The 15,402-nt window shown below is 38.1% G+C and overlaps 1 long non-coding RNA gene across 1 annotated transcript in view; it reads left to right on the top strand.

Moving 5' to 3' along the window:
* Window positions 1-2,394, top strand: part of LOC130572754 (uncharacterized) — a 6,359-nt gene extending 3,965 nt beyond the window's left edge. The window contains exons 3-4 of the long non-coding RNA XR_008965261.1: window positions 1,304-1,525; window positions 2,122-2,394. This is a non-coding gene — a long non-coding RNA (uncharacterized LOC130572754). The remainder of the gene's footprint in view (window positions 1-1,303; window positions 1,526-2,121) is intronic.
* Window positions 2,395-15,402: the final 13,008 nt, after the last annotated feature.

The raw sequence follows: 15,402 nt of genomic DNA, 5'->3' as shown, positions 1-15,402 counted from the left end.
GGAGGGGAGGGGAGGGGAGGGGAGGGGAGGGGAGGGGAGGAGAACACTAGCTCTTTTAGCAGCAGCAGCCTCACTATTTACCTATCCCAGCAATGTGGGATTGAGAGACTGGATTTCCCATCAGATAAAAACTCTGGCCTTGTATTTAATATCTGAATTTTTGTGTATGAAGAGATTTATCAAGCAAGCTGATGGAGGTTGCTAAGCAAAACCCAAGTGATTTGCACAATAAAAAAGAAAAATMAATGAGTCCAGTAAAATTCTTCAAAAATGTAGGAGAACCTTAGGACAAACGAGATGAAATGGACAGGAATTTAATTAATGAACAGTTTACATCATAATTTACTGAGGGCTAGAAACAGAGTGACTTACAAATATGAGTTAAAAATAAAGAAGAAAACCATTGCTCTACATAGAGGGAAATCCTTGTAATACCACAGGGGCCAAAAAATACCTAATAAATAATGTAATTTTCAGAAGATATATTTAATTTCTTCCCATCCTAATCACTAAAACTTATATTTTAATTATTACCTGCAGTATATGAGTCAATACATTTGTTCCAACCATAATACAATAGTACACAGTATAGAGTTAGGAATAWTTTTTTTTTGCTCAGTTTGTGTCTAAGTTCAACAAATTTACAAAAGATTCTCATCAGGTACAAAAGAAAAGCTAATGCAGTCAGTTCACAAATTATCTGCTAAAATTTAGTGATACATTATAAAATGTTGACCTAATTGTCACCTTGAAAAACATTGCGATAAAGGAAATAAACCAGCATGGAAAATGTCTGGAAATATCAGGACCAATTAATGAGAACCAGGAAATTACTTTGCATTGAACCAGATAACATCAAGGTGTCTTCCTTAGCCTTCAGTCCCACATTTTATTTCTGGTATTACAGAATTTAAAGATTGTTTCCCTGGGATGGTAAGTGTGCAGCACTGCTTTTTCAGGGAACTGCTGTTATTCCAGCCATGAAAGGATGATTTTAGTAGCAGGTTAAAATTTTAATGAACCAGAGAATAGTTTGTGATCAGAGGAGAGTTTATTCCCAGTTTTGTGCTCGGGATGATAAGTAACAGATTTCTGGCTGTTTCATCTGGACAGGTTCATCTATAGTAATTGTATGTTATCATTTTGCCATTCTTCAGAATGCAGCAACACCAAAAAAGTGTACATACAGGCATCAAAGAAAATGTAGCTGAAATTTCTTATTGTCTGTATCTTGGTAAAAGATAAAATCATAAATTATCTGCCATTAAAAAAAAAAAATCTGAAATACCTATATAATATAAAGACAGTGTGCTGTGGAAATAAATCCTGTGGATTAGTGAGAAAGAACATGGTGCATCATGTCCTGGGCTGCACGGTGAAGTGGAAATGCTGAGAGAAGTTTTCCCTGTCGTCCCTTGTGGAACAATGGAGTTGCAGCTTCATGACCTGCATTGTATTTTCCAAATGGCAAAAATAAAGTTGGGATGTAATCACTATGAAGAAGGAACATGAAAAGAGATGCATGGTAAGTCTGGAACATTGYCTTGGTTATGCCTGTTGCTTGAAATATTAAGAATAAAACACTGTCTCAACAAAAATTACTCTGTTTTCTTCTCAAGAGTGCAGTTGAGTAAATAAAGTTTTTGTTGAAATCYGTTATTTTCATTTCTCTTGTTCAGAAAATTCAACTTTTCTATTTTGCTAGTTTGAGACAGTGTGACAGTGAGTCACACAACGTCCTGGTACATTTTGTGATCCAAGATACTTTTGTAAATGGAATGTTGTATAATGGCATTTTAACATGACATCTAGCCCAGGAAAACTCAAAAACAAATCTCAAAAATCTCAAAGACAAAGTTAGATTGTTTAGCAGAACGGCAGTGGGAACTATATACTTCTCATAAAAAAATTTTTGCCTTTAGATAATGTTTTGCTTTTTTTTTTTTTTTTTTCCAAGAAAAATGCCCGATTGCAGCAACTGCATTGCTGCTTTCTGTAGATGCTCTCCACCCTATTTCAGTTCTTGTAAGACTGAGGAATTCCTCCCAATTCCTCAAAGTGGGAATTTGGTGGGATTTACTTCAATTCAGACTTCTTTTTTAATTTTTTTTTCTCCTCCAGAAATGAAGCTGGTGTCACTATGACRTATGAGACACAAAAAGGCAAAAACTGACAGGGTTTGCCAGACAGGCTCCTGCTCTGAGAAACAGTATCAGGGCAACTCTTCAAACGCTGATGAGCCTTGTACACAGCTTTGGAGACGAGAAACCTTCCTAGCCCCTGGCTGCTGGGGACAGCTCAAGGGCCAGGATTCCTGGGCATAGGCAAGAGCCTCTTCTGCTCCTGTATCTGACACTCACCTCTTCAGGACTTTGCAACAATTAATGACTTTTCCTTCATCTCCTAAGGAGCAGATCTCCTGCTTTCACTTCTGGTCTATACCAGCGGTAGGATTCATGATCTGTAATTTTGAAAAAAAATAATAAATTATGCTTTTGTTGATCACGYTGAAGTATTGTGATTTCTGAGGAGCTCACGTGTCCTCAGGCACAGCTCCATCTCTCAGAGGGGCCAGGCAAGGGGCAGGGACAAGAAGAGCTTCATGCCTGATGTTCATTTGTTTCTGTGTATGCACCTTACCCCAAAAGCCACTAGAAACAATGTTGTATCATGGAGAAACTCTTATCTGAACTAAACACACATCATCATTTTTATTTTCTTGAGTTACTTAGGGAAATTTGTCAGCAGTGCCTTCTGTGAAAGGAGCACACCTTGGAGCAATGGGAAAATGCAATCAAGTCACTTCTGACTTTTGCTGCCATTACTGTCAGTGGCTGTCTCAATTAAAATCTGTAACTTACACAAGCAAAGSTATGATACAAAAAAATCACTGCCAGGACTTTTAACATTAGCAAAACAATGTATTTTTTCTTTGTTTTATGCTCGGAAATGGTTGAGTCATGTTGGCTACAGTTTTCACAAAAAATTTCACTGGAAGCAGATAAGCAGATAAGCAGATAAGAAAGTTGATTGCTGAAATGTTCTGCTAGACATTACGATAAGTGGTGAAAAAAAAAAGGTTTTTGAAAGCATGCATGAGATGCTGTAGCTCCCACATGTCAGAAAATATAGTAGTCAAATAGTTATAGTAATATAATAATAAAGCTGTAATACAGCAAAACCCAAAATGTTATTTAAATCTYGTAATGATGCAAGGGAATTCTTTTCTTTCACAAGCCCATTTTACAGAAGGCATCCCTGTCCTGAGACTGGAACCAGGAAGGGTCACTTGCACCTGGAAGAAATTTGATGTGTTTCACAATGCCAGATGACAGAAAGTGCAACCTATATTTCATGGTTTGGCTCTGAGATTTTACACCTGGGTCCTTGTGTCCATCTCTTCTGCAGCATGATGCACCACTGCTGCATGGTGTCATTCACCCTTTCAGTGCATGCCAGCAGGTGGATTTTAGCTAATTTCTAGAGAAAGCCATTGACAACAGTGTCTCTGACACAGCTGAGGTGTGACTCATGCTGAAGTCAGAAGTCTGGAAGTGGCTCCTTCCCTGAGACAGGGTGTGCTCTACTGCCAGATTTCTCTGTGAACTATTAATTTGTCTTCTGAATAGAATTACTCCCCAAATTTTTCTGACTTTGACTATACAGTGAATGTTCTAGGAAAATAACTTTTCATCAGGCATCACTCAAAACTCACTTGTTTTAAACGGACAAAAGGATTGAAAATGGTGGTAGGCAAGAGAGATGCTGAAATCACACAGCCTTTTTTTTTTTTGCACTTACCTGGTCACTCATGGCAATAGCCGCTACTGGAAGGTAAGAACAGTATAGACCTCAAAATTCTCTTCCTCTTTATCTCTGCCAAAATGTATATATGTTGGTCTAATCTCCGAAAGGCTGGGCATGGTGATGATCACCCAGGGCATGCAGGCTCTGTATTCCAATGCTAAAAACTCTCTTAGGATCAGAACTGTTTCTTTGTGTTTTGCCTGGCAGTGAAAGTGGCTTACTTACGCTATTTGCTCAAGAGATGGAGGACTGTTAGGTCTTCCTTTTCTGGGTCTTTTCCAGCCTGAAATGATGCATGTGCCAGATCTCAGGATTCTCTTTAACAGCCCAACCCACTCATTTCTTTTAGTGTGTTCCCAAAACTCGTGATTTTTGGCTCACTGTCTGACTGYCCTCCTCTGCACCCTCTCATTTTCACCAAGCTTGTGCAGCTTCCCAGACAGGACCTGGAGCTGGACCCCTGCCAGAGCAGAAGAATTGCTTTTCATCTGGTGGGACATATTCCTCCAGCTGGAAATTTGAATTTTCTATGCAGTATCATGATCGTGGCTCTGGTTCTGCCCATGCTTCATGACATGCTTTAGCTCCTTTTCTTCAGCTGGTTGCTCTTGTTTCCATGCAGYTGAGACTTGTCTGAGTGTGGTACTCTGCGGTTCTCTGGTTTGTCTGGTGTTCTGATTTCTCATTGTCTGCTCCAACATGACAASAGTGAGCCTGTGCATTGAGCCTGCTGTGTGCTCCCCTGCCCAGTTATCAGTAACAATACTCAACAGGACTGGACCTTTGACAGAGCTCTGTTGCTCATCTTGTTGTTACCTTCTTTAGGAATATATCTAAATAGCTGTATATCCATATCTATATCTATACATATAAAATCCAGTAACTGACATTAAATTGGGTKGTCTGCAATGTCTTCATTCTAACTTTTATGAAAAAGCTCATTAGTATCCTTGATAATATTTTAATTCAAGAATTTTGAAGAGTTAACCACTCACCAGTTCTGAAGTTGTTTTGGTCAGGCTTTTTGGGTTTTGTGTTGTTTTTGTTGGTTTTTTTTTGTTTGTTTTATTGTTTGGGTTTTTTGTTTTGTTTTTTTTTGTTTGTTTTTTAAATCCTAGTTTGCCAGACTTAAGTGGTTCAAAAAAAGAAATCTCTTGAAAGACATGCTCTTTAATTCGCTCCTAATGTTTCCAGTTTGAAATATTACCCTTTTGTCACTGATATTAGAAAGATGATTCTACAGATTCTTCTTAGTGAATATTGATATAAAAAAAAAAAAAAAAAAAGACCATAAGGGCTTTGGCTCTCTCTGTCTTGTTTGGCAAAAACCTTCCCTCCTGCTGAGTACATGACCAGTGCTCATATTGGTCTTCTTTCTGCTTCCAGGATAAATTTCTTCAGGCCTCTCCTTAGCTGTATCTATTATTGACTTGCCCTTTCTGGTTTCTACTATGCACATTCATTTATACATGTCCTTAGCAACCTGTGCTAATTACCCCTTTCTGAATATTTGCTTTTTGTGTTTGACCTGTTGAAAGGCTCCTCTGCCCCTGCATCCTGCCTGTGTAATAGGGAATTTGATACTACTCCCACTTCTTCAGGAGACAAATAGCTCTTCATAACTTCTTTCTGCTCTAGTGCCTGGACTTTTTGAACTCTTTGTTCTTGCAGGCAAATATTTTTTAAATTCTTTTTTTTTCTTTTTCTACTACTGTTTTCCAAAAAATTACTATTTTATTAGTTTTTACTCAGTCTTGCCCTGGTTTACTTCTACTCCTCTGTTAGAATATAAACTAGGATACTGTTCCTGCCATTTAAAACAAAATGCTCACACATGTTCCTTGCACTCTTTGGATATTTAATGTTTTACTATATTTTTCTGACAAATGYTCTTTTCAGATGTCTGATATTACATTTGTCACCTGTATGACAGTGAAGCAAAGAAAGTGTCAGCAGTACAAGAGGGAACATCTGCTATATTAGGCAACCATGATATAYAGTGGAAATGTGAGTAAATTTCTTATGAACAATGTCATAAATTCAGGCAAATTCAGCTGGAAGTTTCAAGCCTCTTCAAGAAAATATTGCAGGAAAAGACCAGACAGGGTAATAAAAATCCCAAAATGAGACATAGCCTGAGATGAGGGGGAACAGGGTGAAATGCACTGCTTTTCATGGTCAGTACTTTCAGGATGACGTTCCTAATTCCCTGAAACACAGGACATAGAAAAAAGGAACCCAGGCAGTGGCGTTGTGCAAGTACACCGAGTAGTTATGGGGAAGTTCTGAACAAAGGGCATGAATTTGTCTGGTGTCACATGCCTACTATGAAATCCTAGTGTATCWGATGGCTAAAATTAGAAAAGAAAGTAGTTTTGCAATGCTTCATTAGTAGGTCATGCATTTGTTTCCCATGTTGACTGACATGGTGGCCTGGTTAGCGGCGTGTGACGGCTGCTGGTTTCTGCTCAGACCGGTGATTGTGTTCAGGCATCACCACAGGTTTCAGTTCACATAACCTCTCCATCTCACAGGGCTCGCTTTTAAGGTTCAAATCCATGAAACATAGTCACAGAGAGGAAGGGTAAATTTTAGCAACAGTAAATATGACAAAAAAAAAAAGGCATAAATTGAAGGGAGGAATATGACTAGGAAGTAATACTCTTCAAAAAATTGTACTCAAAAATGGTGAATTTTTTTAGATTAATGAAAGTATTCCATTTGCTCTCAGTCACGTCTAATCTGAAAATAGCATGAACCACAAACACAAGATTTTGTGAAGCAGTTACAGTGCAGAGCAAAGCTGGCTTAATCTATTCTTGCATCCAACTCCCAAAGTGGCAGAATTTTTATAAATTTTAACTTTAAATAAATTATGTGTGGAACAATTTCAAGGTGCCTAAAGAGGGAGAGAGATTATGAAGAGGAGAATCTGATCTCTCATATTCAGGAGCCAGCCTACAAACTTTCCACTACTGTATTTATCCTAGTTAATTTGGGCAAGAAGATATATATGCTCACAAAAGTATTTTTATGTCCTAATTCCAGAACAGCCTGACTCACTTTTAGCAAGTGTCTAGTTACATTTCCAGGTTAGCAGCCTATGTTTGTATTGATTTAATTCCTTTCACTTTAATACAGCAGAGGGATAAGTTTGTTTTTTAAGGTGATTTGACYCTGAATACTTTAGTAATTGAAGTTTGTTTCTTACCAGATAAAGTATAAAAACATAGCTATCTGACAGCGCTTTTGAATTAAATTTCAGAAAGTACATATGAGGCACTGGAAAACTATTTCCTGTTATCTCCTCACTTGCATTTAAATATTTATGCACAGGCATCTGCTCAAATGGAACTTGACAGCAATGTCAACAGCAGTTTTCCACAGCCAGTGCAGAAATACTGTATTTTTAAGGGAAGTACATATGAAGGAAAAATAATTTAATTTAAAGGGGATTTTCAGAAATATCTCATAGGAATCAGTAACACAATGTCCATATATAGCTGCTCAGAAAACTTTCCTTATTACAACTGAGGCCACCACAATCTTGAATGATTTTTACCCACATTTATTGCTCTCATGAGCTAAGAGCTGTAAATTCAATTAAAGATACGAATCTGAGAAAAAGTGTCATTCAATGTTGTTTTTATCTTATGATGTTGTTTTGCAATATTTCATATTTTCCTGGAAATGTCCCAAGYCTTGGAAATAACATTCAAAGGATTATAAATGAGGACTTTAAGAACTTGATCGTGCTATGTGATGTGGGGAAAAAAAAAAGAAAAAGAAAAAAACCCAAGACAAATAATAAACAATCCTTTTTCTTAATTTCTTTTTGTTTGTTTGTTTGTTTGTTTGTTTGTTTGTTTTAAGGGAAGATATTATTATGTTAAGTTTAGAACTTTGATGAGGCATCTCTTGTGACTGGAAAAATCAATAAGAAAAAGCCCCAATTTCAAGACATTGAAGTTTCTTTCCTTCATGTCTGTTGGGGCTCTGAAATAAATAACRTTGTGTTTTACAATGCTAATTTCTAGCCTAAAGTAGGTTCAATGATAAAAACTATGGAGTATGGATGGGAAAACTGGGCATGAATTCCAGAAAAGAAATATAAAAGTGTCTGAACAAGTTAAGACCGCATGTCCCTCTAAACATTCTCTGAATGAWGCAAGAGTTTTACACTGGAAGTCTGGAAATAAAGCTTATTGAAAGAAGCATAATGATTTAGATTAACTTATTAGTGTTCTATCGTTAGCCATCCACTGAGCTCAGTCAAAATTTATTCTTTCTTGTGGTTACTTTTTAACCTGCACATCTTTTTAGGTCTTAATTTCTTGGTGGCATTTATTATCAAAAGAGCCAAAACAGTAGCAGAAAGAGATTTTCATACATTTTTGACTTAACCAAAGCAGGAAACACTGAAAATACTGCAAGAGGTTCAAGTATCCCATGTAGTTTCCAGTTTGGCTGAGCAGAGAGCTGGGTTGATCATACAGGCTGAATCACTAAATGGAGTGTGATTACCACTCATTGTTATTAACAAGTTGCACTCTCGTTAAACAATMATTGACTCATTTAGTTGACACAGTTAGAGATTTTAAATAGAACTTGTTGCGGCAGCTGCACCTCCATGGTTATGAAACTGTTTGTGACTTGATCTGCCTGACTGCTTGTTTTTCATTGATTTTTTACTGAACTGTTTATTTTACTCCTTTAATCTGAATGACTGAAACTTTGAGATTTCTGAGTGGTAATTTGACTTGCAATATATCTTATCAGAAGCACAGTAGGCTGTTCTAAAGCTGATGAAAATTCTTGAAAATRTTAAGGTTTTAATAATGACCCTGCAAATCACAGACAAATAAAATAAGGTCTGTGATTAGAGACCTTCTACTTCTCATGTTCCAGGCAGTCTTTGGAATCACCACCAGCACCAGAACTTATCTTTGTTTATCTGAACTGTAAATCCCATTCTACATCTTAATGGAAATAGTTTGTGCTTCCRTTTTAGCTATCCTGAAGAAATGGATTGGAGCACTTCACTCTGCAGGAGTGAGCCAGTAGCAGATGAGAAGGTCTGTGCACCTGTCTGGATGGTGCGTTTTGATGTTTTCCAGGTGCTTTGAAGTCATCCTCACTCCTGGTCAGGTCATGGTCAAAGCAAATAAAAGCATTTTATTTACAAAATCTAAACATATGGTTACAGAAATAACAAGGATTATTAGAAARAAAAAGTAAACCATCCATGTATTTTCTTTCCCAGTGCCTTCCTTGAAGTCTGGCTGCTGCTAGCAAGCTGTTTAGTCAGTCTCCRAACCTCTGGCACACATTACAATCTTTAAATCTTAAATAAAATATTGTAGTTTMAAGGGCAAATGGGGCATTTCTAGCCAGTGTCTTCTTGGGTTAATCAAGGCTTCATTCAAACTCACATCCTTTGGTCTCCCAACYCTTTTTCTTCTCACGTGAAAACACAACCTGTTTTTTATTTGGGAAAACAGGTCTGACATACTTGTGCCAGGATTCTTAACCATCCTTGTGCTTAATTAAACAACTAATTCATTATCCACCTCTATAATCCATCAAATTTAATTTTTGGCCAATGGATATTAATAAACTTTTTACATAATTTCATATAGTTCTTCACAAAGAGCATGTAACTTAGCAATCATACTTGCATGCAAACACCAAAGAACATTTAATGCCTGTGGCTCATTGCAGGGCCTAATTTGTAATATGAGCAGATGACTGCATCTGTCAACAATCAATAATATTAGGATGATAATGCCAGKTGTTTGACTCTCTAGGATCTTCCCTGTCCTTACCAGCAGGCTGGCCTGATTACACCATGGTTTTCCAGCCTGTATTTGATACAAACTGGGCAGCTCCTTCTTGGGGTTGAGCCTCCTTGGAGGAAAAAGTTACTACCTATGGTATCACAAGCAGCTCAGCAACCTGGCAGAGATTCCCACACAACTCAGACAGTAAGACCTTCCCCAAGGAAGCTGCTGTTTAGTGAATCTGTGGCCATGGTGTCCAGAGGCAGGCAGTAACTCGGAGCGCGCCAGACTACCACCACCAGTGGTGTGGCAGCTTCAGGGGATACTCAGTATCGTCATTCAGGACTGTTGACTCTAAAGCTCAATTACAAGAAGTCTAGTAGATTTTTATTCCATGTTCTCCCAAGGAATACAGATAGTAAAGTATATATCCCTTTTCATTTATGATTTTTATTTTTTTGGTTGTGGAATGGACCGGCTAATGATGGAAAGACAGACAAACTATTGTGTTTTTTAGGGTCTTCATTACTCAACCATTTGAAGTTCAGCTGTCCTTGTGAAATTGTATGCACTTTGTTTTTGCAGACTATGTACAGAAGGGACCTTAAGCAAACTGGCGCCTTTCATAATGCACCTCCTGCTAGCATTTAAAATGCAGTGATTCATCTGATGGATCATTTAAATTGACTTCAATAAACAGAGATTTCCAGTAAAAAATGGAAATGGAAATGGGAAAGCTCAATCAGCAGCCTAGAGTTTTCCAAAAAGGAAGAAGATATTTTTATGTGTTTTCACCTCTAGCACCGCTTCTCCTGGAAATATCATGAGATATAACAGTAGAAAAGTTATAGATCATATCTTTATTCTAACATTTTCACATAAAAGAATTACATCACTATAGCTTAGAGTTAAAACATGACTGAGCAGTCATTTTGCCTGGATAGCTGGCCACTATCTTTCCTGCATGGAGGTGAAAGATTTAAGATTATGTGGGTTTGGGTTTTTTTTTTTTTTTTCATTTGTTTCTAAAACTTACATAGCTATTAACAGCTGAACACCAAGAGAGTGAAGAATATAAATTCCAAACATCAAGAGGACTATTACATTGTGATTTACTTTTTGTTATTATATATTAAAACTTTCAACTCACTTCAAACTTGCAGTCTAAGCTGCAAATTGACACAGAAATTATCCAGGACTCATCTGAGCAAGAACATCTCCTTTACCCACCCTCTCATGTGATAATCCAGTCAAAGAAGTCAGCCTATGCTCTGTCAATCTGTCATCCAGCATCAGAGATAATKAATATATTTGTTTTATATGAATAGATGGGTTTTGCTGATTTTGYTGGTTCTTCAGTTCACCCATCTCCAGCACTAAGCCTCCAGACAAYTTCTAATCCACTTACTCAGAGACCTGAGGACTCAGAGGTATTGGCTGTGAAACTTTCTGTCTCAGCTCTGACAATCCACTTGCATTACATTGGCATGTAAATATGCAGAGGGTGACCAGGGATACTGGGACCCTGCTGCCTTTGCAGATTTCCAGAGTGGCCACCCACAGATGCCCATGTGGTGCTTTCCTGCTGATGTTTGTTGCCAGCGATCCCTGAGCAGGAAATGTAAACTAGGCTAAATTACTAGGCTAGTTTTTTTTTTTTTTTTTTTTTTTTTTTTCCCTGGCCATGAATATTTTCCTGGCCAAATGAATATAGAGGGCCAAATTATCAGCAAGGAAAAGAGCAGCAAAGACAATTAAGCTAAGGGTTTGATCCAATACACCTAATAGAAACTTGRTCCTGGGAAGCGGATAATGTTGATGCTGCTTAATGGGAGGAAATTAATAATTTGAATCATATTTTGTACCAAAATAATGTGGTTCAATAAAGAAAAAAAGCTTATGTTATTGAATCAACTGAATTATTTGTAAAGAGGTTAACTTTATTAGTGTATTACAGCTCAGTTTCAATTGATCAGATTTCAGGGCTGGGCAGGCTGTGTTTCCCTATGGTCCCTGACAGTGCCCAGCCTGTGTTTTTTGAAAAAGACAATGTCAAGCATCAGGCCCGCTTGTGTTTGGGTTTTGGTGTCTCTTCTCCCTCACCTGTGGGAAGTGGCTCTGCCCCTCAGTGGGAGCTGGACAAAATTTTTTCCCTGGACAAATGGACAACTCCTGTTTTTCCAGCGTGGGTCAGGGGTGGAACTGATCCCTCAGCTTCTGTGTGACACCAGCAGGGCTGCACAGCCCCTGTGCCATGGCATTTTTTGGCCTCGTCGGTTCATCCCACACTGTCTGTGTCTCTGCAGCTGCTGCACTGASCAGGACCAGCCCAAGCACAGAAATGCCTTGCTGGGTTTCCTCTGAAGTAGGTATGAATTTGGAGATGTGAGATGACAGCTCCTTTTCTCTTCACATGCCCATTCTGATCCAAGAGTCTCTGACTGTCTGATCACAGTTTCCTTCATCCCTCATTTTGTGAAATATGTACAGTGGTGATTGTACAAGACAGACAAGGTCTGATCCTGCTTTCCTCTGCTTTCCAGTTCTGAGCAAAATGCAAGTTGAAAGGTTAAGCATGTGGAGTATTTTAAAAGTCGATGTTCAGAAAGATTTGAGCTGCATGTGCCATCCAGCCCTTCCAGGTAAATATTTCATAAACCAATTAGATGAAAATATGCAGAGGCTTCAGTTTTTAAAAACTAAAATATTTGGACCACACCATTCTATGGGAAATTAAAAATTGGGATGTTGTTATGAATCAGCTTAATGGTTTTTAATATCTATGGACTTTTTTTGGATACTTTGTGATTTCATGAAACTCTTTGATCATATATGTTTCTAGATTTTTTTCGACAGTATCTTACTAACAAACAATTTGTGAKCACACCAGAAACCATAGTTATGGTGGTCCTTCATAGAAAGAGAATTCAAATTTACTATTTCCTTTAGTAAAATAATGATTAAATCCAAGGACCTTTTTCAGTTTTGCAAAAACCCACGGTTTTCAGAAATGCCAAGAAATCACCCATACTATCTTCCAGAATATTAAACATTATTTCTTTGTTATGCATAAAAACACAATTTGAGAGGCAGGATATTCAGGATATTCTGCCTCAAAGCAGACTTGAAAGGGACTTTGAAAGTGGCTTTTTTTTTTTTCCATTTTATGAACAATGAAGAACATTCGATTTGATACTTTTCTTTGGAAATACTAATGTTGTTAAGTGTTTTCCTACTGACCTTCATTTATTATTTTTACCTAAATGGACTCCTATCCAGTTAGATCAGTGTTGTATACTGAAGTGAAACAATGAACCATTTTGACACTCGGTGTTGTTCTTCTTCTTTACCCTGAAAGAAACTCTAAGGAGTTTTTAGGAATTTTACTGTGACCTGTCATGCCTTTGCCATGTTGAAACAGCAAAAATTTCATTTATTGGATTGGAGTGGTTTAACAGTCAAAAACAAAGCATTGTACACAGTCCAACAAAAAGTCATATTTCCTGTCAAATTGCTCAATTGTATTCTCTTTAGTCTGTCATGACATCATCATTCAGCAGTTCCCCTGTCATCACACAACCTTGGAAGGAAGACAGAACCTGAATTTTATTGCAAAAAACAAGCCAAGTAAAAGGAAGACTTGCGTTTGTTTGGGGGAAAAAAGGAAAAACAAAAACAAACCAAACATGTTTTGGTTTTATTTGTTACGAAGACACAAAAGGCTGCCTAGATCCAATTCTTGCTTTTTTTTTCCACTGCTGGAGAATTCCAAATGGCATGAAGTTTTTCCCATACGAAGTGCCCTGACGGCGGAATGAAAGCCATATATCATGCATGGGCAGAGACACAGTGAAGTCAGAGAGCTCTGTGTGGGTGTGCAATAGATCAGAGCCCAGAGAACCATACTTCAGAGCCTGCTCAGGGACTGTGTCGCAACGAGGTCTGGGGATGAGGGTGTGCTGGATGCTTCCTGCCTTTGATCACTGCAGATCAGCAGCAGCTGCCAAGMCTGAACAAAGAGACAGAGCTGATGCAGACCAAAGTCTCAGGGGCCAGCTGCAGAGACCAGCATTATGAGAATTTGGGGAATTCTCAGTGKTTTTTTTCTTTAGGTGTAGGGAAAYAGGCAAATAAAACTAGCACTTGATATGACAGCAGAAGGTGGCCAAAGCAAAGAAGATGCAAATAAAAAAMCCCCTGGCTACCAAAGCTGGGCTGYAGTTTTCTGGCTGAAATGGTATTAGTGTAAAAACTAAGGAATGTGTTCCACAGAAGAAAACACTTGAACACTATGATCATAGGCTGGAGCTGCTGATGAGTTTTGAATGGGGATTTGAAGCCATGATAAGGCAAAAAGGGAAATTTCACAGAGACACAGGAAAATTGCAACATCTATTGATCTAAAGCACCCAAGAGCACCCCCCCAAGGGTTCTGTTATATTTTATCAAAATGAAAAGTTTTGGTTCACTGCTCCTGGAAGGACCTTCTTTTTGATGTACCATCACTTTTTTGTATTCACTGTTTTCAGCCAAAATGTCTAGATGGCCAATTTATATATTTGGCTCTCATGCCGGTATCGTCCTGTAATACAAATAGCCCTTTTATCTCTTAATTTATCCCTTATACCATTCATTAGAAATGCATGGACACAAATCATAATATTCATTCATCCTTAATTTTTCTAGATTAGTCAAGGCTTTCTTTTTCTAGTGTCTTCAGCTGAGAGTTGAATACCCTGACCACCTTAAGAGCCAGCATCCCAGTCTGCTTMTTTTGAAACTTTATTGAACACAGCTGCCTGGAGCAAAAATAAGCAAATAATCAACAATACCTTGCACAATTAAAAAAAAGTTCTCTCTGAGTAAATCCTGACAATGATCTTGACTTTTGTTATAAACGCATTCTTTTGACAATTCACTGTTATCCTATGGTTGACTCATATCGGTGCTTTTTCTTCTCCTGATATATTCCTACTGACCACAGAGAGGAAGTCTCTCTTCTTTCTTTATRTATTTTATTCCCAGGTCTTGCATGTCCTGGTAGTAATTAATTTCCACCCATCTATTACTCTAATAAAGTATGTAGTTTGTTCTTGTGCACACTCCCATCTTTTGAATTGAGTTTGTTAATACAAATATTTAATAGCCTCTGTCATGTGTCTGAGCATGGAAAAATTCCACCAGCATCCAGACMAGTATCTTCTCTTTGAGCTGTACCAGCTGTCATTTCCTCTTTAACAWTTCTAGTCACATATGTCTGCTAAAAAATACAGCCTCTAACTCCTTTCTCCCATCCTTCACACTTTTCCCTTCTGCTGTCAAATCAGCTTCCTATCTAGCACTACTCTTATCTTACTTTGATTCTTTTGCCACAAACCCTTGTTCTTTTTCCCTTCTTCTACCACAAATCCTTGTTTTTCTGCCCTTCCTCCAACCAGAAGCCTCAATCCACCCTCACAGTTATTTAACCTTCTCATACGGATTCACAGTAGTTGGCTGTGTGGGGTGGAAATCCTCTCCTGCCCTACTTTTGATGATCCCTGTGTTATGGTGTTCCTGCTGTCTGCATCAACCAGTTCTCTTACCCGCACCTGAAAAACCAGAAATTTGTTTTTGAACAACTTGCAGCATATCCGTCACCCACTTCCCTCATCATGTTGACAGTTTCAAAGATGGCAAATTACGGCACGGCCCATCAGAAGAGCTGCCTATCCATGAACAGCTGCCTTATTYTTCCCCCACCAGCAGACCATTTTCTTAGTTTGTTCTTCTAGTCCACTTCCTTACCCAGCGACCCTTTCTTTCATTTCAGACA

Source organism: Malurus melanocephalus, unplaced genomic scaffold, assembly GCF_030028575.1.
Source record: "Malurus melanocephalus ecotype Western Australia unplaced genomic scaffold, MMel_1.1 scaffold_41, whole genome shotgun sequence".
Lineage (NCBI taxonomy): Eukaryota > Metazoa > Chordata > Aves > Passeriformes > Maluridae > Malurus > Malurus melanocephalus.
Note: the sequence above shows the minus strand (reverse complement) of the source record. Positions and strands in the feature narration are given on the sequence as shown.